Source organism: Pelobates fuscus, chromosome 2, assembly GCF_036172605.1.
Source record: "Pelobates fuscus isolate aPelFus1 chromosome 2, aPelFus1.pri, whole genome shotgun sequence".
In the NCBI taxonomy this organism is placed as follows: Eukaryota; Metazoa; Chordata; class Amphibia; order Anura; family Pelobatidae; genus Pelobates; species Pelobates fuscus.
This window is the reverse complement of record NC_086318.1, coordinates 189862158-189884056: the sequence shown is the minus strand read 5'-3', so window position 1 is coordinate 189884056 and position 21899 is coordinate 189862158. Positions and strand designations below refer to the sequence as shown.

General features: G+C 38.6%; 1 protein-coding gene across 1 annotated transcript in view; it reads right to left on the bottom strand.

Moving 5' to 3' along the window:
- BCKDHB (branched chain keto acid dehydrogenase E1 subunit beta) overlaps nt 1-21899 on the bottom strand; it is a 270779-nt gene that overhangs the window by 21758 nt on the left and 227122 nt on the right. The window lies entirely within an intron of this gene.

Here is a 21899-nt window from a genome sequence, read left to right as displayed (position 1 = left end):
AAGTCAGTCTACAGGAACTCACTCCCAAAGAGTCCACAGAACAGCCTTCCCCTGCACCTCCTCCGCACTGACAGAGCTTCGGTGTAATAAATACCTCTAGATGTCTCTCCTGGCACTGGCCACACTCTTGGTACAGGGGTACACCAGCTCACAGCCACAGATATACTGAAAGCTTGCCCAATGCGGACTCACGTCAGGGAAAACTCCCTCTAGCACCACATTACCAGCTGGTAAGCAATCCGAGGGACCTAGCACTGGACAAGCAGCCCCAAAGGGCATAGGAGCAATGTAAAGCAGCGCTGTGAAGCAGGTGAGTAAACATCTCCAAGCAGGTTTAAGCGCATGCAATAGGTATGGAAACAACAGGCAATGTGATCATGTTATCTGTGGTGGCAACCTCAAATGGTAAGGCCGGGATAATCCCCACCGGCCAGGGTGGTAGATATGGCCATAGCATAAATCACCCCAGGTTTCAAAGTAATTAATTCTGCAGACAGTGGGTGTAAAATTACCTTTTAACTCCTTACTGAGGGTTGCTGTGCACCTTCATTGGAGCTCCAGCACTATAGTGTTAGGAATACATGTTTGTATTCCTAACACTATAGTGTTCCTTTAAGGGGAAATTCTGCCACACTTCCATTTTCATCTAAACAATGCAATATTGTGTTGTTAGTAATTAGAGGGACTTGTATTTTGGATGTGGACTACCCCTATGGGCAGGATCAATGTGATATGAAAATGGTATAGTTATTTCTGTAATGGCACACATAAGCAAAAACTTGACACCGAGCGGGGAATACCGGAATGGCAAGCAACTATGTCCCTCCCCCACCTCCATTTTCAGTAATCTCATATTGCTTAGGGTCTCGCTAAGCTAAAAGCTCACTCTGTCTAGAAAGGTATCAGATACACCTCACTGATGAGGCCAGAAGTAGGCCAAAATAATTGTATGAGAGTGCTGAATCTCTCATGCAGTACAAGTTTTTGTTACCCGTAATTTCATATCATGTTTTTGCTTATTACATTTTTTTTTTTTTTAAATGAAAAATTGGACCTACTAAAAAAAACAAAAAAACATTTAAACTGCAGAAGGGATATTGGATCCTAAATAAGATAGCAGACCAACAGGAAAACAGCCATTCAATACTTGTGCATACATCAGATAGCTTCCCCTCCTACACAAGACACTCACAAGGTGAAGGTGATATTTACTGCATCTAAATCCCTGACATCTCTGCTCAATAATTAATTACACGCCAAAGTGTCAAGAGGAAGATTGTGATTATAATAGGACATATTTTGCTCTGTAAATATACTGACTGGGGCACATGCTAAACAATTATATTCTCGTGTCTGCAATACCTTTAAAAAAAAAAAGTGATAACCTTTACACAGCTGCACAGGAAAAAAATGCAATGTAGTACTAATTCGTAATCTCTCAGTATTGAAAAGTCTGCAGCTACCGCAAACTACTGTATGGCATGGATTAATAATAATAGTGAAGGAGTAATAGGGCTTATTCAAGGGCAGCAATAAAATACATGTTTAGAATTATTTGCCTTAAAAATCTTATTTAGCAAAGAAAAAGCCATATACAGCACTATGTCAAACACTTATTTTGATGAACATTACCATTACTGGGGTTGATCATTTTTTTTATCCTTTTCAGTGGTAAACTTTGAGCAGAGCACAAAAAGAAGCACGATTAGAGCTGCAGATGCCTTCATTTATTTTATTAAAAACAAACAAAAAACACAGAAGGTTTTATATGGAGGCACATTAAGGCTAAATTCATGGGAGTCCAAATACCAGAATTAGAAGTTATACATGCATTATACTCAGAGGTAAGCTTAACCCTTACAGTGTTTTATGCGCAAAGCACTCATTCATATTTGTTTTTTTAATCCTAATTTAGGTAACAAGATCAACACAAATAGGCATGATAGTTGGCGCTTAATGAGAATGTGTGTATATAACCTCATTACACACATATACACACACACACACACACACAATTATTAATTATTTTAATTTGCTGATAGTAAGTTAACAAAAGTCATAATTCCAAACACGAAACAACTTCCATAGAGTAAAAAGCAAACAACTACTACTCTTTTTTTTTTTATAAATATATGCATTTAAGAAGAAAAATCGCAAAATGTAACCTTTCACAAACACTCTTACACGTTATACAAATCTCATCAATTTGACAAAACCCTTTCTTAGCACTGACTGTATTTTAATGTCGTAAAAGGTTTCCAAAATAACCAAAAAAAGTATTTTTTCAACCCCGGCTCAAAAACCATGACTTTGATATCACTTGGGCCTGCACTCTTCCACATGGTGATTTTAGAAACATGCATTGATCATGGTTATTGGCTCAGATGAAGCAAAATACACAGGTACCTGCAAGGATTCTTGCACCAGGCTCCTTAGGTTTATATTTATGCTCCTGTTGATATGCAAAGGAAAGTACTTTATTTCTACTTATTTCAACAAATCTAGTTATTCACTAAAATATGAATTGTGAAGCATTCAAAGGGAGTTGAAAACAAATTTGGTACCTAGAAACATTGCTGACTTTGAGAATTTCTCTGATTTGGCCCACAATTTGAAAATCAATTGTGAAATCCCAAAAAGTTAGTGAACAATTCTAGAGTGGTTGCAGTGAAACAAAAACAACTCAAAATTCTGAACTGAGAAAACATGGTCTGCCTTATGAATACTGGTTTCAACCATTTTACATAGATGGAAGTACTTGCAAGTCTCTTATGGGTCTTGAGCCTTATCTCTGAAAATGTGGATTAAGTCAAAATGAGCATTTCCATGTATAAACAAGCAGATACATATTTTTCATATATACACACACTAAAATTGACATTCACAAGTGTGCAACAGAACAACTCTGGTAACATTTTCATTATTACTTATTCTCTTGTCATTTTCGAATCCAGGTAACGAACTACTGTCCGTGCAGCCAATGTAACCTCACTGCGCATTTGTGGGTCAGAAGGACCACCGCTGCTTAATTGCTCTGATGGCTGCCATGAGTTCCTTTCCCGGCCTCCCCGGCACTACCAGAGGTGCCAATATTGAAAAAAGATTTAGGCAGGAGTGCAGGGTGGCACACCAGGCCAGACATGTGAAGTTCATACAAAAGAAGACGAACTGCAGAGCGGTTTGTGGATCTGTATATCTGTATATGTGGGTATATGTGCATGTTTTTCTGTGTGTATATTCACGTGTCAATGTGAGTATGTGTGCATGTTTGTGAATCTCTTACAGTGCATTGGTCTGTGGAAGAGTGTGTGTGTGAATTGTTGTGTGGCAAAGTGCATCTGTATGTGTGTAACAATTTACATGTAAATGTGAATGCACACCTGCATGCAAACACCAACACCACACTCTAATATACCCCAGAATTCAAATACCAACACTACATACAAAGACACTCCTGCATTCAAACATCAATATACCCCTGCAGTTGAACACTGACACTACAAAAAACACACATCTGCATTTAAATGTCAACACTGTACACAAAACGCAATAGCTACATTAGATCCATCAATGTTCAAATCAGATGATGCTGAACAATTCCAATAGATCTGTCCATATCATTCTGATACTTTACAATACAATCAAATAGAATATCAGTATGCAAGCAGACCTTCACAAACAGATCACATATGTGAAATCCACCGAATTTTGCAGCTGCTATGAATAAAAAAATTATAATTAACTGCTTCTTAACAAAACCAGATGATACACAAATGCTTCAGGAGAAAAATCAGAATATGAGCCACATTATATTTCCCCTGACAGCCCTGATTCTAGGAGAGCAGCCAAGGGACATACTGATAACAGTCTCATACGAATACTTCTCCAATCATCTATAAAATAATGTATTTGGACTAATCTACAATAGCTACAATGTATCCATTGTATTGTAAAGAATAATTGTACCATTAACAAAATGGGTCACATTTAATGGAATACATTGTTCCTCAAATTCTATTCCTGTTTATTGTATCAAAAAGGTTATAAAATATGCCATTTTGTGGGTGTGTTTTGCCTCGCTATATCTATGGGTCCGATAAGTAAAGCAAATTCTAGTAGGTTTAAAGCTTTTTGGAGGCAGTGTTATATAGCACCCCGCAGATGACGCGCTATGGGGTACAAACACAGGAGGAGCTTTCGCCCAGAGAGACCCTGATTGCCTGATATCAGGCTCCCTTCACAGAGGTCAACACTACTGTTACCTCCAAAGATGGCGCCTGAGGCACATAGCCTCGGCAAATATAGTAAACTATACAATTATACATAATCTACCTCCATCTTCACAGGAAAACTTGTTTGGCTTTCACAAAGCTCCAAGAATTAACATCCGAGGAGACCTATTTCTTTAACCCCTTAAGGACCAAACTTCTGGAATAAAAAGGAATAATGACGTCACACATGTCATGTGTCCTTAAGGGGTTAATAAATAGTGATTAAACTCTATGCTAAACGTATTGCCAATAAGCTTTCCACACTCTTGAATATGATTATTAACAATGACCAGTTCAGTTTTGTCCAATCTCATGAAGGGTCCAAAAATCCCAGGAAAATTCTAAATATCCTCTCATTTGGAATCTTCTAAAGTCAGAGGACTTCTCTTGACACTAGATACTAAGAAGACCTTTGACAGGCTGTATTGGTCCTATGAGAGACATATATTCATTTGTACCACAGCATATCTTTATTAATGTTGATTCTTTCACTTTATGCCCCCAAGGGAACCCTACAGTGGGTAGACATGGACTGATTTAATCATTGATCAACTTAACACTATTTATTGTAAATTGAGGGGGAACACTTCATTAAAAAATAATGTGATCAAAAATATATTTAACCCCTTAAGGACCAAACTTCTGGAATAAAATGGAATCATGACGTGTCACACACGTCATGTGTCCTTAAGGGGTTAAAATGGTCTTGTGTGTATATATACATACATACATATACATACACACACATATATATATACAATCCAAGGTCCTGCACACGCCTGTCAGAAGTACTTGCCAAGGAGCAATCTCCAGTCTCAGGTAAACCATGGTCATGAAGGAGAGCGCTTACTGGACTTTTCAAACAAGTTTAAATATTTTTTGTGAATACAGTCGAATTACATTACAGTCTTTGATAGACTGACATATTGATGTAATTCGACTGTATTCACAATAAATATTTAAACTTGGTTGAAAATTCCAGTGACAGCTCTCCTTCGTGACACGCACAGATATATACTACTCTGCCAAAGGTGCTATTTATTCTTGCACAAAATCAATAGTGTAATAATTACTGGCCTACAACTACGTGTTGATGTGAATACACAAAAAGATATGGCAGACAGAGAAGAATAACACAGCTAAATGATGATTAAGTATGCAGAACAAATATAATATCTAGTTTGCCATGTAGTATTAAATAAGGCTGACATCATGTGAAGTTGTCTTCTCAATGAAGCACATCCGTTCACAGGCAGGACCTGTAATCCAAGACCTAACAATGCACTGCCAGCAGCTAAAGGTTTGAATTTGTCTCTGGTCAGGTCTGCTTTACCTCTGAGAGTCAGAAAACCTTGAACATCGAAAGAATACAAAGAACAGAAAAGGAATGGACAAGAAAAGGAAAGGACAAAAAAAGGATGCATTGTTGGAGAAACGATGCCAACATCATTTTGATCAAATTAAAACATTCTTCATATGGAAAAGCAAGTAGATGATCTTCACTTACCGACCAGATTCCGTTCTTGCGACTGTCGTAAAACTAATTTGTTGTTAAGTGAGGATGCACCAGACAGCATGCTCTTGAGAGCAGGTCTATGTTCGGGGGAATTCAGCTCACTAGCGCAGGGATCCCTGTAATCTATGTTCAGGAAAAATTCCCTGAACATAGCCAAGCTCTCTACCAAATCCCTCTAATCCCCGTGCTACAGAGCTGTTCGCTAGTCCGAGCTGTCATTATGCACAAAGTGAGGACTACCTGTATTATTTTTAAAGAACTATTAAAAAAAATAAAATTGTACGGTAACCCATATTAAACAGAAATTTATAAATTGCACACCACTGCCAAAGTGGCTACAGATAACATGGTTATGGATTTATCAATGTGAATTACACTATCCACACTGTATTATGCAAACTCCGCATACATTTAACACAGAGGATTATTCACTTAAGTACCGTATATACTAGAGTATAAGACAAGTTTTTCTGCACATTTTTTGTCTTCTACTCCAGTGAGTGTCTGTATTATGGCAACTTACATTGCCATAATACAGACAAGGACCGCCGGGCTCATTACAAGCCCGGTGGTCCTGTTGGGGGCTGGCAGCGAGCTTTTACTTACCTTTCCTGCAGCTCCCTTATCCTCCGGTCCGGTCAGCTCCCCTGCAAGTCTCGCAAGGTCAGATCGTTGCCATGGGTTACCGTGGCAACGCTCCGCGCGGCACTCAGACGGTAAGACTTACAGTGGAGCTGACAGTGGAGCCGACACAACCAGAGAAGGTTGTGACAGGATCTGCAGGAAAGGTAAGTTACAGCTCTCTGCCACCCACCATCCTACACAGCCCATCCACTGGACCACCAGGGAATGAGAGCCCCCCTCCCTGGCCAGGTATTAAGCAGGGAGGGGGGACGAAAAAAAATTACATAAAAATGTAAATACAAGATAACAAAAATAATAATATAAAAATAATAATATTTAAATAATAATAATATAATATAAAAAAAATAATATTTAAATAATAATATAAATAATAATATAAAAACAATGCCCACCCCCCACCAAGGCTCTGCATCACACACTGCATTCATACACACACACACACACTGCATTCATACACACACACACACACTGCATTCATACACACACACTGTAAATAAATATTCAATTAATATAATTTTTTGGGGATCTAATTTTATTTAGAAATTTACCAGTAGCTGCTGCATTTCCCACCCTAGTCTTATACTCGAGTCAATACGTTTTCCCAGTTTTTTGGGGTAAAATTAGGGGTCTCGACTTCTATTCGGGTCGACTTATACTCTAGTATATACGGTAATTGCTTGGAAGTTAAAGTGAATTACACTTTAAAACAACTACCGTACAAAAAAAAAATGCGCAGATTCCTCAAATGTCATGACTAAGCTTATCCTGTAATGATTGCATTGGCTTGTTTATGCTCTTATGTCTCAACAAGCATGTTTGTACACCCCAAAGCACACAAAAAAAAAACTGAAAAAAACAAAACAAAAAAAACAATCAATAGTCAAGTAGTTAAGCGTGAAAATATTTTTTTGGATAAGCTTTTCAAAAGATGCAGATCTGTTAGAAAAAAACTTTCTGAATAAATGATGTACAAAAATTAATTGTGAAGTGGATACGTTTTCTTTTTCCTACAGATTTAAATCATTTGAAAAGCTTATCCAAAAATATTAGATTGAGGACATATTAAGAAAACCAGAGAGCTTGGACATTATTCATGGATAAAGTAAGAACATAAAGGAATTTTAAAGCTGATAGTTATCTGCCCACAACGTAAGCCACGATGAAGAAGAGGAAAAATCAGAATACCTCCCAGAATGTACCCAATGTTAACAGAAGTGACATTTTGGTAGGCATTCAGAATTCTCCATCAGACATGGGCATCTGTTCAAAACATCAACTGCATTAAAAAGGTTAACATGGTGATAGGTGTGGTAACATCTCCTTAATCCTTTCACAACAAAGCCTTTTCTGATATTCCATGAATTCGTGACTGATGTCTTTTACGGAACTTTTCCTATGTATTCACTCCACCATAATGTAATGCTTTATTTTAAGTACACCCACATGTAATAGATATCATTTTCAAAGGACAGATAGTGCTTTCTTCTGATACCCTATGTATAAAATAGCACATTACTTTACAACATAAAAAAACCACAAACAGAATAATTACTACTAGTCCAAAAAAATAGAAATAAAACAACAACCCCCGAAAGATCCACTTATTAGTCATGAGTTTAAAATGCCTCATGTGTCCCGGTCATTTTTGGAAGTTAAAGGAGTGAATTAGCATTTCAAAGGTTTACATTTTAAAATTTTGGTATACAGAGACTATAGTGCTAATAGCAATTACAAAATTCAATAACACTGCGTGTGGCCCACAGTGTATATATTTGCGGCCCGCCTACCCTGGGGCCACTTTGTGCTGTGGTTGCAACCAGCCGCATGAGAGTTAAGATCTTTCCTGTCTGATCCTGGGCTTCCCTCCCACAGCCACAAGAGCGCAGAGTGGCTGTCTGTCTGCAGAGCAGGCCAGCCACTCCCCTTCCCTCCTGCTCACAGTGCCAGAGGAGCCTCTGGCCTGCTTGAGCAGAGATGGAACAGGATAATGGGCAGCTAATATTGAAGTAGGGGAAGAGGGGCTTGGGGGACCTTCCTGTGTAGTGTGTTAATTTGAGGGAGGGGGCAGTGTATTAATTTAGGGGAGGGGGCGGGCCAGTGTATTAGTTTGAGGGAGGGAGGGGGAAGTGTATTAATTTGGGGGATGGAGGGGGCAATGTATTATATTGGGTGAGGTGGTGGGCAGTGTATTAGAGAGGTGGGAGGGGGAGACAGTGTGTTAAATTGGGGGAGGGAGGCAGGCAGTGTATTAGAGTGGTGGGAAGGGGCAGTGTGTTAATTTGGGGAGAGACAGTATTAGAGTGAAGAAAGAGGGGGTAGTGGACATACCCCATTTGCAATACCTTGGGTTGTCTACTTTTGCAAATGGTATGCCATCATGGGGGTAATTCTTATTCCTGGGCTACCATATGGTCTCAAAGGCAACATAACCAATCTGGCGAATTTCAATGTGGAAAAAACTGAAAAATGTAACATGCTATATTTGACCCTGTAACTTCCCAAAATCATCATAAAACATGTACATAGGGGGTACTGTTTTACACAGGAGACATCACTGAATACAAATGTGTATTTTATTGCAGTAAAAGCAAACCGTATTACCGGTATGCCCCTTACAGTTAGAATGTCACGTAGAACTAATTTTTTTTTATATTTTATTCATATTAAATTATGTTTAATACCTAAATATTTGATGTTTAATGAAAGCCCTGTTTCCCCTGAATAAAAGGATGTATAATAAGTGTGGGTGCACATAATATGAAAGAGGCGAATTACGCCTGAACAGACATATAGCGCAAATTCAAGTTTTTGTTTATGTTTTGATCACAACGTGTATATTTGGCTCAGTCCTTAACCCGTTCTCGACCGGTGACGGAAATTTTCCGTCAACCTTGTCCTTCAGTTAAGGACCGTTGATGGAAAATTTCCGTCATTTACTAAAGTTAACCCCAGATCTCCGCAATTGCGGCAATCGCGGGGTTAGCGGTGCTCCGGTCTGCCTCTGTATTAGAGGCAGACCGGGAGCACCCGATCGGGCTGCCCCAGCTCATGTGCCCGCTCTGACAGCATGTCAGAGTAGGCACATGTGCTCCAAATACTCACCTTCCGCCTCCCTGCACTTCCGGGTTCTGTGTGAAGTGCAGGGAGACGGATCTTCACTGATCCTGCCCCCTGGTGGAAAAAAAAAAATGACAGTTAAATCCCACCCCCCCTTTCCCCTGTTTTAATAAAATTAACCCCTTCCCTACCAATTGATCACTGACTACAGTGATCAATTGGCAGGGTATACATTTTAATGTCATCTGATTTTTTTTTTTAACCCCTGTGGGTTAATTATTTTTTTTAACCCTCAGGGGTTACATTTATTGTATTAATTAATTTAAATATTTAAAAATTATATATTTAGCTAGCTGGGATGGGTGGAAGTTAGTGGGGAATTGGGGAATTTGGTCTTAGGCTAACTAGGGGTTAACGTTAAAAAATTTTTAAAATAAGCTTTAACCCCTTAACCCCTTAAGGACCAAACTTCTGGAATAAAAGGGAATCATGACATGTCACACATGTCATGTGTCCTTAAGGGGTTAAAAAGGTAAAAAAAAAAAAAAGATTTTTTTTAACTGTTTTAGTAACGTTTAAGTACAAAAAAAACATACCACCCCCCTTTACCCAGTCTAAATAAAAATTAACCCCTTCCCTGCCAGTTGATCACTGCCTACAGTGATCAACATACAGATCGCAGTATTATACTGTGATCTAATTTTTTTAACCCCTGAGGATTAACTTTAATTTATTTTTTTAACCCTCAGGGGTTCAATTTATTTAATTAATTCATTTAAATATTTTATAATGATATATTTTGCTAGCTGGGGTGGGTGGGAGTTATGAGGAAATGGGGAATTTACTGTTAGTGCTGCTTACTGCTAGTTAGGGGTTAACGGTAAAAGAAACGTTTAGAAAAAAATGTAAAAGTGTAAAAAAAGTTAAGAAAATGTAAAACATTTAATAAGTAAAAAAAAAAAAAAGTTAAAAAAGGGTTTTACAAAGTAAAAAAAAAGATTTACAAAGTAAAAAAATACATTAAAAAATGCTCATTACCACTACACTTGGTACAAGCTAGCGGAAAAATGATCCCACGCTAAGGTTCAAAATATGCCTTTTGAATTGCCCTGGGATGTCTTCTTTAAGAAATGGTATGCCTTTATAGTGTAGTTGTAATATGTAGCCTGCTCAAGTGCTCCAAAGTGGGACACGGACGCATCAAAACCCTCCATGAAAATTCACACTTAAAAAACTTAACTTGTTATGTCTCTTTTACAGCAGTGTAACTTCACAAAATAGTGTCTAGGTCATACATTGGGCATATTGTTTTACTCAGAAGGCGTAGCTGAGCATAATTTGGGGGGTTTGAACTTATTGGCACATATGAAATGTACAAAATGCCCAGCAAAAATGTAATCCATATGTAAAAAATGGCCAAAATTATATTTTACCACATACTTTGGCATATATTGGTGAAAAAATGGGGGCATGTTAAAGCACAATATGCACCATATGAGATACCCTGAGGTGTCTACTTTTACAAATGGTAGGCCTTTGTGAGGTTTTTTTTGAACAGTCAAACTGCTATAATACCCCAAATTGAAGCATAGGCCCATTAAATCCGCCTCTCAAAATTCTACTGTAAATGTTGAAACGGACAGGTCTCCTATATGGCACTGTAGCTTCACAAAATAGTGCCAAAGACATACAATGGGGGTACCGTTGTACTCAGCAGAAGTAACTGAACACATAATAAAACCTTGTACAGGAATAGCACACACCAACTTTACAAAATACACATGAGAAGTTCTTTGCTATAAGTTTGTGTGCCAAAAACCCCAAAATACTAAATTTTACTCCAATATTTAGCAGAGATTGGCGGTGAAATGGCTACGTAGAAAGTGTCAAAACAACCTTAGGACAATAGCCTGTGATGTCTACTTTATATAAATATATACTTTTGTGTGGCAATTTTGTTTTCTTTTATGGCTATTAAGCTTACAAGACAAACATACCAAATTCTAAAATCGCTCCATATTAAAAGTTTATTTTACTCCTTGTGCTTTGTGACCTGTAACTACCAAAAAAAAACTGAAAATCCCAGACACATTATATATTCTGTAAAACAGAACAACTAAATTAATTTATTTTTAATTACTTTATTTAACCTGCACTAATTAGGCACACATTATTATTGCAAAAACTGTACAAAAAACACTTTTTTTTTTGCATTTTTCTGTATTTTTTTTTTTATAAATAAGCATTTATATATATATATATATATATATATATATATATATATATATATATATATATTATATATATGTTACATCAAATTAAAGCCCTTTCTGTCCTCTAAAAAACTGTATATAATATGCGTCGGTGCAATAAACGAGAGAGATGCAAATTGAAGTTGAACGCATACAGCAAGAAAATGCAAAAATTGCTTGTGTCATTAAGCGTAAGACAAGCTTCTGAAGCTGTGTCCTTAAGGGGTTAAAGCCGAAAGTCTGAACTTCAATTGATTCTCAGTTTCATTTCAAAACCACTGTGGTGGCGTAGAGAGCCAACATTATGAAAATTGTGTCTGTGTCAAAATATTTCCAGACCTAACTGTATGTATATATATATATATATATACATACACACACATTTTATAATAAGCCTTTTCGTTTGTGTGGATAAAAACATTTTTTCCCACAACAAATACAATATATCTATTACATTTATACACAAAACAGATATTATATTATTCACCATTTGTGCTTGCTTTCGAAATTATGTGTATGTTTCTGAAGGAAAAGCTTAACACACAGCTGAGGGAGATATATAATTAACAATGCTAAATGGAAAGGAAATGTTTGAAGTCTGAATGATTCCCAATAGTTTAATTGCATGTATCAACGTTCATATTATAAATGGGCTGACAACATGAAATAAGGAACTGAAACAGAGAAATGTCCGCTGCTTTTAGTTTTGTATAAATTTAAATTTTTCCTGATCCATAAAACCACTGTTTGGGTCCCACAGGTCCAATAGCTACATTTTTAAACATTCAGAATAAAATATATTAACCCCTTAAGCACCAGAGGCCAGTCTTAAATATTCTATATTAAAATGCATTGTCCCCATCATTTAACAAATGAGCTATATAGTGCTAAAAATGCCAGATTGCAAAAATGAAAGTAACATTCCAAACACTATAATCAGTACAGCATAGTCCAAGAAGCAAATATGAATGCGACGCAGACAAGCAGGAAAGAAAGGAGTGGGAACTCACATGGAAAACTGAAACGAAGAGAGTGAGCAATGAAAAACAAAAACAAAGGGGGGGCATGGCCTGCAGCACTACAGAGCAGACGTCTATCTGCTGGGTCTGCAAAGACCCTGCAAACACAGAGAAATAAGCGACAAAAACAAATCTTTTTCAGCCAAAAACACTCACCCGCTCAGAGAGACACTATGGGGCGCAAGGACCGACAGCAATTTCGCCAAGAAGACCCGCGCTACCCGATATACGGCTCTCTTTCGTGAGGCCAGTGCCGCAGCAACAACCCAAGATGGCGCCTAAGGCCCTCAGTGAGCCCGAGGCCTCTGATGAATCACAGAAGGAAGGGAAGCCTGTGGCTTCGTCACAGTCCGGAGGGGATGAGCGATCATCAGGATCAGAAGAAGACACAGCAGCATCTACAAAAGGTGATATTAAGAGGCTTCTCACAGACCTAAGAAAAGTCTGGAAGAAAGACCAAGTTGTCCAGACTGAAATCTGTATGGTACAACAAAAGGTTAGAGAGCTGGAAACAAGAGAATGCTCCAGAGACACACAACTGCAAACCACCAGCAGCCAAATTGAAAACCTTACCTCTCAAGTACAGGAACTACACCGGGCTGTGACCATGCTTGAAACGCACCACAGGCGACAAAGTCTACGGAGTCAGTTGGAAGTGGTGAGCTCCAACAATATATACATGGCCTGTTAGCCTCAGTGGGCTTTACCAACAATTACGACATCCCATACATCACGACAGCGTTCAGAATACTCAAAATCGGCAGCTGCGCCGAGTGAGGCACCCAGGGACGCCATCACTATTATTATCATGATATTTATAGAGCGCCATCAAATTCTGCAGCGCTTTACAATGGGTGGACGAACAGACATGTAGTTGTAACCAGACAAGTTGGACACACAGGAACAGAGGGGTTGAGGGGCCTGCTCAATGAGCTTACATGCTAGAGGGAGTGGGGTAAAATTACACAAAAAGGTAAGGATAGTATTAGACTAGTGACAGTTGCAGAAGAGGAATCAGTTGGGAGCTATTAACAGTTTAATTGATATGCTTTTATGAAGAAGTGGGTTTTTAACGATTTTTTTAAAGGAGTGGAGACTGGGTGAGCATCTAACAGAGGAGGGAAGCGAGTTCCACAGGAACGGTGCACCCCTTGAGAAATCTTGAAGGCGAGCATCAGAGGTGGGAGTACGGACAGAACACGAGACGTCGCGGTAAGATCCGCAATTATGAAAGGCTCCAGGCACAATCCAGTATGAGGGTCATGGAGTGGCCATCTATGCAGACCTACTGTTTGCCGTCCAGACTAAAAAAAACGGAGATTGGCACCTGTGGTCAGAGGACTGCAGGACTGTTCTCTAAAATATTGCTGGGGACTGGAGGGATCCCTGCTAGTGGATAAAGGAGGACAGAGCCTGTCGCTGACATCATCAGGAGAGCTGAGACATTTCTGAAGACCTCTGCCAACGTACACTCCGGGGGAAACCCCAAACCCATCTCAGGTCACCAGGGAGCGCTGCCAAAGGTAAACCCTCAACACAGACCCAAAACCCCTGCACTCACACTTAATAGGTGGTCCTCCAGACACTACCCCCGAAAAGCCGAGTACAGCCCTTGCTATTATAATATAGAATTACTTACAGTTGTATAATGCACTACCATGACAACTACTCATGTCTGATATTATCATGCTCATGCATACAAGTGTTTATATTACTTTACCATACAATTGAAAAATAATTTTTTGAATGCAAATATAAATGTAATAAAATATAAATTGAAAAAAACAAAACAAACCCATACAAACAAAGGAAGGGACCAGGGTCCAAAAAAGTAGTACACTATAAACATTAGGTAAACTTGCTTTTGATTAGAGAGGTACTCCAAGACTTTTTTTTATTCTTTGTATATTTACATACTCCTAGATTTAGCAAAGGCATGTTTGTGGGTTGTAAAATATAAAATAAAATGTACAAATCCAAACCTCTCTATCCTGAAATTGGACACCACCATCTTATTTCTAAGTCAGTCATTGTTATAACCTCTGTGCTTTGCACCTGGCAGTCACCATAGAGAAAGCATACAGAGAAAATGAGAAATGTAACAATGTTACATTTGCCAAAACAACTTTAGCTTAATGAAGCATTTTTGGTAAATAGATTATGCCCCTGCTGTCTCAGTGCTCAATTCTATGTCATTTAGGAGTTAAATCACTTTGTTTATGCACCCTAGTCACACCTTCCAGCATGCAACTTACACTGCCTTCCTAAACCCTTCCTGTAAACTGTAATCTAATGTTTATCCTTCCTTTATTGCAAACTCTGTTTAATTTAGATTTTCTTATCTCATGCTCTGTTAATAGGTTGCAAGAATCTGCAGGGCCCTCCTGTATGTAATCAGGGTTCAAATAACAGAGCAGAAGATAAAAACTCTTAAGGTAAGTTACATCTGATAGAAAATGAAATAAGTTTTTTTCATGCAGGCTGTGTCAATCACAACCAGGTGAGGTATGACTAGGGCTGCATGAATAGAAACAATGTGATATAACTCCTAAATAGCAGTAAATTGAGCAGTAAAACCTTAGAGGCATGATTATATAACGAAATTGAGCTTCTTTGAGCTAAAGTTGTTCTGGGGACTATAGTCTCCCTTTAATATAAAATTAAGGAAAATGACACTGTGCATAAAAAAAGGTTAACAAAGGTTAAAAACTGATTTTCAATGTTTTATTCAATGATGTAATTTTAAGTGTGATGGCTTCCACTAGCCATTTAAGAAAGACATCTTACCAAGGGGCAATACTCTTCTGTTTCGGTCCATTAAGTAGGACTGTATTACATTTGAAACCTTTATAGACTATTCATACAAAGAAAGAAAATGAAAATAATAAAAATAGCAACAAATTTGGATTTCATAATACTTTTTTTTTTTTTTACTCGGGTATTTGCCTTTACTGAATTTATTATTAGAGTCGCTTTAAGGAATATGGTAGGGACAATTAAAAAAAAAAATATATATATATCACCTTTTGATACATGCTAAATATGCAAAGACCCCTGATGATGACAACTTTTTCCCAACTGATTGCACTTATAACTCGTTTTCCTGGTACGATAGGGTCCTTAAGTCCCCCCCCCCCCTCCACCCACAGGGCCCCCCTCCTGCTGGGCTGAAGGGGTTAAAACACCTTCAGCCACTTACCTTTCCCCAGTGCCGGGCTCCCTCTGTGCTGGGAAACTCTCCACCCCCTGCCGACGCCAGATCCGAATGCACATGCGCGGCAAGAGCCGAGCGCGCATTCAAACTGCCTATAGGAAAGCGTTACTCAATGCTTTCTTATGGACGTCCAGCGTCTTCTCACAGTGAGAATCGCTGAAGCGCCTCTAGCGGCTGTCAGTGAGAAAGCCACTAGAGGCTGGATTAACCCTCAGTGAGACATAGCAGTTTCTCTGAAACTGCTATGTTTTCAGCTGCAGGGTTAAAAATTGGAGGGACCTGGCACCCAGGCCATTTCATTGAGCTGAAGTGGTCTGGGTGCCTATAGTTGTCCTTTAAGTGTACACATGAGATATTTCTTCCCAAATGTCAATCTATTGCACATAACATGTGTGACAAAATATTCCCGCTCAAAAAATAGAGCATACTTGCAAACTGCATTTCATGTTCTCTTGATTACTCAACAACGGCTCTAAGGCAATACAGCCATGCTCAAAGTAATGATAAAAACAAAGATAAAGGTTGCGCCAAAATAGACCAATAAAATATAATAAAATGTGATTTAAATATAAAAGTCTTAGCTGAACAGATCTTCTTTAGATCAAATAGTCTATAAAGTGCTTGTTCAGAAACAATGTCCTCGCTGTCCTTCCCCAGGGGGATCCAGTATTATGAAACGATAAAACAGATAAAAAGACCAAATAGTGTAAATCAAATACATAGGTACTCACAAGAGTGGAGCAGGCAAACTGCTCCTTGACAACAGCGTTGGTGGTATGATCCCCACCTCGGATTACTTGGAGTCCAGAAAGATAAAATGCCAGGTAAAAATAAAAAAAAAAATATATAAACTGTATTAAAAGATGATTGGCACAATAAATTATTTACAATAAATTGTGCCAATCATCTTTTAATACACTTTATATATATATATTTTTTTTTATTATTTTTACCTGGCATTTTATCTTTCTGGACTCAAGTAATCCGAGGTGGGGATCATACCACCAACGCTGTCGTCAAGGAGCAGTTTGCCTGCTCCACTCTTCTGAGTACCTTTTTATATATTTTATTTACACTGTTTTATCCAGTGAGCACTATTGGTCGTCTCTTATTTTATTTGAGTGTGGAACATACCTTTGAAAGAAGAAGCCTGCATCCTTATTGTATTTGAAGGGTTTTTGAGGGATCCCCTTAAAGGGTTGCAGCCTTATTGTTATTTAGCGCTTACTCTCGCTTGATTCTATTATGCTCAAAGTAATGTATTTAAGAATTGAAGTTTGAATTGACAATGTCTTTTGCCTATTTAGGGTAAAAGGATCTCACTATATGGATGTAACAAAAATATGGAAACTAACTGTGCACTCCAACTGGACTCCTCATAGAAGCCTTATTATTTCCACATGTATTTTAAAAGAAAAAAAAAATATCTACTGTGCAAACAGTTCTGGCTCTCCAATCATACACTTAGTCCAACAAGAAAGGAATTTTACTTTTTTTTTATGGAGAAGTCATAGTAGACATCTAACATATCAGCACATATGACACGCTTAAAAGAATGACCAAATGGAAAACTAAAACAATACTTACAAAAAAATTATTTACATTGCTTAAGTGCTTAAACTTCATGTTTTACGGTGTCTAAATACACTGTACACTTTGTTTATTTAAGCTAATGCGTTTTCAATTACAATTACTCAAAAGACGGATTAAGTTAAGCCCTTAGAAAATGTGCATCTGTAAATGTATTTGTAAAAATGTAATTACATAAGTACACTGCACACCAAAGCACATCCTGTATCTCCATGATATGTAACAGCCCGTGTTCATGAATGTCTTCTTTTATTTCGATACATGAATTTCATGCACTAATCACAGGTAAATATTTAATCAAAGGGTGAACAAAACTGCTTCACAGCTAATGAAAACAAAGGTTTTACAAGTGCTTTATGCAATTGGCATATATGATTCCTTTATTTTACATTATCCTTTCTGTTCCAAGCCCCTGATTTATCTAAAATTTAAATTAAAGAAGATTTAGCACATGACATGATAATACATTTCAGAAACTGCAACGTCATGCATGGCTCTTAACTTCCTTTATATCCACAGCAGTTCACTTAGGACACACACTGTATAGGGCCACAAAACATTCATCCAAACAATAGATAAATGTGGAACAATAGATCACTCAAGCGCAGATTCCACAACTATCTTATCACCCCACCATCACCCCAACAATCAAAATTTGGAGAGAAAAAAAAATGGCACACTACAACGACTTACCATCAATCTTGCCTAAATACCCTACTTCTCATAATTCCCTATCCCCTACGGAGCTGAAAGGAATGGCTTTGGTCCCAGCAGCACACAAGAAGTCACACACCGATACCTACTGAAACATATAATACAAGCTACAACTCAAACATCTCACCAACCTGGTACTTAGATGACACCTTACAGCGCTTTCATTTTTCCAGACTAAAACACTTTGTGCAATCCTTGTACCGTATACCAATTGCAAGCCACAGAGAGGAGACAACATTTTAACAACTTTGCTCAGCGGGTCAACTGGTCCCCATGTCCATGTCCAAGTGCTACAAATTATTATTACCAATGCACTATCCTAAACCTCCACTATACACTCATCTTTGGAATGAGCATATCTCACCCCCATTGCAAGATTAAGACTGGTATAGACTGTTCTTTAGAGGGGCATATTCCCCTACTAGAATTCAATTACTAGAACCAAATTACAAACATCTGTCGAGATGGTATATTACACCAACAGATGTGCAGAGATTCTCCCCAACCAACACCGCAAAATGTTGGCGATGTAGAGAGGAAAGCGGCACCCTCCAGCATATCTGGTGGTAACAAAAATCCATCAAGTATTGGGAAGAGGTCAGTACTCTTGTCAAAGGGGTCACGGTACTTCAGATAGAACTGGATATCTCTATCATTCTCTTTCACAAAATATGTATACTGCACCACAAATATACACTTTATATTGACAGCAGACAGGATTATAGTTACCGGCCTCTGGAGATCAACCGCAGTCCCCACCATCAGAGCATTAACCCTTAAAATAGAACACTTATGAGTGCTAAAAGAATTGATGTGGTCAACCATTGGCAAACCTTGTTTGCTATACATGAAAGACCATTCTCTTTAGTGTAAATGCAGCTATCGCAGATTTAAAAGGGATACAATATACAATGGACCTATGGAGAAAAAAAATACAGACGAATAGAGATGCGAAAGTACAATTCTTTTTTATTATTCTTTTGACTTCCCATCTCCAATTTTTCTGTTTTCTTGACCCCCACATACATAACACACGGGATGGCTGAACTCCAACCCATGCCTACATTTACTTTAGGAGACAATCCCAGAGTCTTAAGATCTCCCAACAGACCAATATAATAATAACTGTAGCTATGAATACAGCCATCCCAAGTCTCCCGGTAGTTACGGGAGACTCCTGCTTTTCCATAGCAGCTCCCTGACACCCACATACTATATACAATATCCCGGAAAACACAATGTATATCAAATGGTGTGTGATTTGGGGGATATTATATATAATTTGCGACCACCCAAGGGGTATTATTTGTATCAGTAAACAGGGGACCGGTAGGGTGACATGGCCCTTTAATAGCCTGACCAGGCCTCTGTGATATCGACCAGCTGGGAGGAAGTGACAACACTTCCTCCCAGCTTCACAGAGTGACGCGCAGGAGGGTGGAGGAAGCTGGAGACAGCTGCAGCACAGACAGCTTTGAGGCTGCCTGTTCTATCAGAGAGGAGGCTGGGGCAGCTCTGTGTCAGGGGTCAGTTAGGAGGCAATGTCTTTACCCCACATGGAGGGCATGGGTGTATTTGTTACCCCATATCTGAGTAAATCCAGCCGGTGTGAAGCATCCATAGCAACACCATAGAGACAGCCCTTCTGTACAGTAAAAGGCAGTGAAGTTCCTGTACAGTAAGGTATGCTGTTAGAGTGTGTTTACTTTACCACATTACACATTTAGCAAATAAAAATCATATTTTTTTTTTCTTAAAAACCACTCAGTGAAACTTTTGCAAATAATATGAAAGCTAAACTCTGTTTTATAGTTATGAATTCATTTAAAAATCATGGAATATAAATATAGATAGATTTCTGATTCTAGAAATAAAATGTTCTCACCCATGCACTTTTATATAATTCCTAAAATTACATTAAAACCAAACTCCGTATTTAGTCAGTAAAGGATTATAGCAGATGTTTTTAAAAGGAAAAAACTGCTGACACATCACATTTAGTTTGATGCGTGATGGAATTTGATACACATTCATAAGCCGTTAAGATCCTGAGGACTGTAACTCCTAGCACTCTCAGACCAGCTTGACATATCCTAAGAAGGCAGGAGAGTTGTAGTTCACACCATCTTGAATGCAACCTGCCCTAACCATCCCTTTAGTCTTAAATTTCTTCAATTCCTCAAACGTCAGTCCCCTGATGTCTCCTAGTATTAGATGTTAGACAATTGTACATTGTGTATTACATTACTCTGCTACTTAAACTGCACTGTAGACTATAGGCTGGTCCAACACTCGATGTTGGCCTCAGCCAACATCACCATGACCCCAAGCAAATCACCCTCCTGGACACAAAAGATACATTGACAGGAGGGTGGTTACAAATATAAAAATTATAACTTATGTGTCTGTGTATGTCAGATTCTATTTGTGTGTGTGTGTATGTGCCAGTGTGTATTTGTGTATGTATCTTAGTGTGTATGTGCTAGTGCATGTATATGTCAGTGTGTGTATCTGTGTCTCCGTGTGTTCGTGTATGCAAATAGTTGCAGTATGTTGTTAAATAGTTGTGTTCTGTAATAATAAAATGTCATGTCCTTGTGTTTATACATGTTTGGTGTCTCTGTGTGGGGTGGGGATAGGGGAGAGCGACGCAGTAGCGGAGTTAACCACTGTGGCGGAAACAGCCCCGCCACATGTGCCTGGAGAGGAGTGCTTGCCAGCCTCTTGCCATGTGATTATGGTCCCTGGGAGGTTTGACCCTTGAAATAACAGATTTGGGCATATTGTATTTTATTATGCTGCTGCTGGCCCTTTAAGAACCATCTGGGGACATACTGTGGAGTTACTGGGTGGCCACCATTTCATGTATCAGAGGCACATGGTGAGAACAATGGATGAAGCACATGGTGAGAACAATGGATGAAGCACATGGTGAGAACAATGGATGGCGGCCATTTTAACTCACAGACACGGTTTGGACTTTTCTACATGGTGCCATCTCGCCGGTATTTGGTGCACAAAGACATTGTGCAGTAGTTTTAAACTATACAACAGGGGACACATTATACAGTAATTATTTTTCATATAGCCTGTATATGTTCTGCGGAATCTGCATTAAACTGTATCTTCCAAACTACTGAACGGATCTGGGTGAATTTTGGATATGTGGTTCACCCAGATCCCCCGGTTCCGAGGATATTTTTATGGGGTTATTGCATGCTTTGGGATCCCTGTGATATGTTTTATAAAACTGTATTTATCTGCCTGTAATAATTATATTACCCATTGTGTTCAGTAATCATATCACAGTCAGAGGGGAGGATTTTGTGTGGGAGTGTCTGTGTGTATTGTGCGGATTGATTGGTTGTATTTCAAAACCCTGTGGGCAGTACTATGTGTGTAGATTGTGAATAAAGGAGGCTGTATGTGCCAGTACAGTCAGTTCTGCTTGACCTCAAAACAAAGTGTTGTTTCGTTATTGGGGGAATTGGATTGTATGCCGATTGCCAGGAGTGTAAGCTGATTGTATGCTTTTCCTGTTCAGCTGTTTCCAGTGTTCGTGTGTTTCCTGTTTGGGAGTTGGAGGATTCGTGTAGTTTGCAGTTCAGGAGACTGGTGCTT